We start from the raw sequence: 3,369 nt of genomic DNA, 5'->3' as shown, positions 1-3,369 counted from the left end.
ATTACTCATGCTAGAAATTTTCATAAAAGTGACCCGAAAAACGGCGCTAATCTCGGTAACCCGTGGCCCAATGAAGTTTCGTATAGAGCGCGAACGGTAATGTGAATGATTTTTTGACTGAGAAAATATGAAACAAACAAACTCATAGTTTTAGTAGTATATAGATAGATTCTTCATGTTCTTGTTTATAAAATTTTGCTGTTGTTCTCGACTTTATTTTTATTTTAACCTCGTCTCCATAGTTACTATTTGCAAATAGTCAATAATATTGTAGGTCCATTTTATTGTTGTTCTTTCTAAGCGCGCCGTTATAACACATTTTCATCTCGACTTGATTTTTATTTTGTTAACTCGTCTCTATAGTTACTATATGAAAATAGTCAATAATATTGTAGGTCCATTTTATTGTTGTTCTTTCTAAGCGCGCCGTTATAACACATTTTCATCTCGACTTGATTTTTATTTTGTTAACTCGTCTCTATAGTTACTATATGAAAATAGTCAATAATATTGTAGGTCCATTTTACTGTTGTTCTTTCTAAGCGCACCGTTATAACACATTTTCATTGTTTGTTTGTAATTAAGCACAAAGCTACACAATGCTACCTGTGCTCTGCCCACCACGGTTATTATTATTAAATGGTTAAACAATAATGAAAATTATGATGAAGATTATTTTCTCTGTGCAGTTAAATAAATAACGATAGATTATAGAGTAGTTCGTTTAACAAAAGTTTCGTATTTTTCATTATGAGGATTTCTGCTGTTTTTCATCTTTCTCTAGTTATAATTTAAAAAGTTTTTCAAATATGAAGGTTTTTTTTTGAGGAGTGCTCTTTGAATGAAATTAACTTCTATCTTGTTTCGCTAATAACGTAAGAATGATTACTTGAATTGCACGTAATTTCGTCAAAAATTCTCCTTTGTTTTGCCATTCGGTAGGATATTTTTAAAACAATATTCTTAATTTTTATTCCTGATGCTTGTATACTTAAAAAACAAAAAAAAAGTACATTAAAATGTACAGTATTTCATCTACTTGAAAAGTATGAACAGATAAAAACATGATTAAAAACACACCACAATATAACGTTCATCACCTGGTACATAACACAATACGTTTCTATACACCTACTGGTGACGTCATAAATATAACCTTCACTGTTTCTTTGTGAGATACGTTGATCACATGCCTTAGCTGGGTTTGTTTCTGTACAGATGTTGTTCCCAACGTGTTTACTGTGTCGTTCTATACGTATGTCTGGTTTATCAGCTGCGATAAAAAGAATATGGCAAGAAGCAGTAAAAGTGTATAAACTTACCAAGCCGGGCAAATTTATGTTTTATCAGGAAAACAGTTGATATTTTTTTCGTGAAAATAATTAAAGTAGCAGTAACTGAAAAAGTGTGTATACAGTAAAGAATGTAATAGTTTTGCTCGGTCACACGTCACACATTTTAAAAAGATACACAACATCATAGTAAAAATAAAAAACATATATTGCTGTGAACCTAATGTTATCAAATGTAAAATAAAAGAAGCTATTTTAATATCGCAAATCAATCAATCAAAAGGGGCAGGTTATATTGAAGGAAAAGGTTGTTCCTATGACGTCACCAATAGATTAAAAGTTTGTTGTACCAAGGCTGTAGTTATACAGTTGTGTAATGTTGCAGAACATGCAACCTTACCGGCTGCAAAACATTTGTATGTGTTGTATTTTTTAGCTGTTTAGGATTTCTAAATGTATTTCACAGACTCCTTCACGAAAATAATTGTGCTGATAATAATGTTATTTTGTGATTGTTTACTGGCTTTGATTAGGATATCGTCTTTACTTTAGTTTCATTAATTTGTCAATGGGCAATCATTTGTTTGGGGAGCAGATTTTATATATTCTTTCTAGTTCATTATCAAGTTTTGGAGGAAACAAAATAAATGCTTAAGTTATCTTCACATTCGTGTACGACTGTAACCACCAAAATGTTTATCCTATGTTTCAAGTCTTGTAACTTTTGAACTAAAATTTTTTTCTAACACCAAATTTACGTATATTTTTAAGATGTGTAACTATCTCACTCATGATTAATAATTAATACAGTTTCCAGGTTCTCCGTATTTATTTTATCTCACGTATCACAAGTTTCAAAGTTTGCATGCGTGCATGATTTTCTTGTGTTCAAAATCATGTACTTAACGAGTTGTGTTTACCTGTAGTTCAAATGATAAGTCCCAACAATATCTCCCCCCTCTTTTATTGGTCTGTTTACGTTAACAGATAAAAGCAATTATATTGAAGTTCTCGAAGGTGTGGTCAAAATCATGAACTATAGTAGTGGTTCATAATAGAGATGCCCATATCTTCTTCTTTGATATTGTCCCTACAGCTTACAGCAAAAATGGCTGTGAGTATTGTAATAAAACCTGGGCAATATTACTAAACGCATCATTGCGCATTGTGTAAGGTAGTTTTGAGTTTATTTGACCAATTAGCAAATAACGGTGGCTGTATAACCATTGACACCCAATGGTTTTAATGTAGTCTGTAGTTTATATGGAACCTCGTAATCTACTACATGCATAGATATATAGCTGCGTGCAGGCCCTGGATGTAATTTAATGTTTATATGGCAGAAATAACACATGTAGCATAACGATTATTAAGTTATTTCTGAAACTGTATTGATGTCGCTTATCACTGTTTACGTATAGGGTTCCTGACCTTTCAGACACGACGTTGCTGACAGGATTACAGTTATTTTTACCACTGCATGATCGATTTCGGCCATGTTACACAAACGTCTAGGCTGTCTCCCAACATAATTATAGCCAACATTGCGTGATTGCGAATTTTATAGATACTGCAGATAGGGTAGCTATCCTTGAAGCTGACTGTAAGGAGTGACAAGAATCGTGCAAGCAGGAGATGGCGAAAATCATGGCGATTCTAGGTGAAAGTGAGTCAGAAAGTTTGTAGCTATCTATTTTATTTATAAAATACTTTGTTTTAGATAAAGTATGCAAAAACGATGGCCCACTAGAGTTTAGGATCGTCATAGTGGAAGAGGGTCATAGAAGCGTCACCACCCAAACTCCATCAGAAATGGAGAGGAGATAGGTATATCAATATAATCAGGTCATAATTTTCAATTAACACGTTTTCGACCTTGTAGAGTGTGCAGAATGTCAGTCTAAGAGGAAATCTGGTCAGCTGCAGCAAAACCGTGACCAGCCTTACTATGGCTAGCCGACAGAAGAAGGAGGAAATATAACAACGATAAGAAATATTAAAAATGCTTATTTGTATGCGTATGCTATTATATTATGATAAATTGTCTTATACTTGCATTGAATATATATATATATAT

General features: G+C 32.9%; 1 protein-coding gene across 2 annotated transcripts in view; it reads left to right on the top strand.

Annotated features, from left to right (window-relative positions):
* The window catches only part of LOC106462516 (septin-2-like), a 146,714-nt gene that overhangs the window by 24,504 nt on the left and 118,841 nt on the right, over window positions 1-3,369 (top strand). The window lies entirely within an intron of this gene.

This window comes from Limulus polyphemus, unplaced genomic scaffold (genome assembly GCF_000517525.1).
Source record: "Limulus polyphemus unplaced genomic scaffold, Limulus_polyphemus-2.1.2 Scaffold1189, whole genome shotgun sequence".
In the NCBI taxonomy this organism is placed as follows: domain Eukaryota; kingdom Metazoa; phylum Arthropoda; class Merostomata; order Xiphosura; family Limulidae; genus Limulus; species Limulus polyphemus.
Note: the sequence above shows the minus strand (reverse complement) of the source record. Positions and strands in the feature narration are given on the sequence as shown.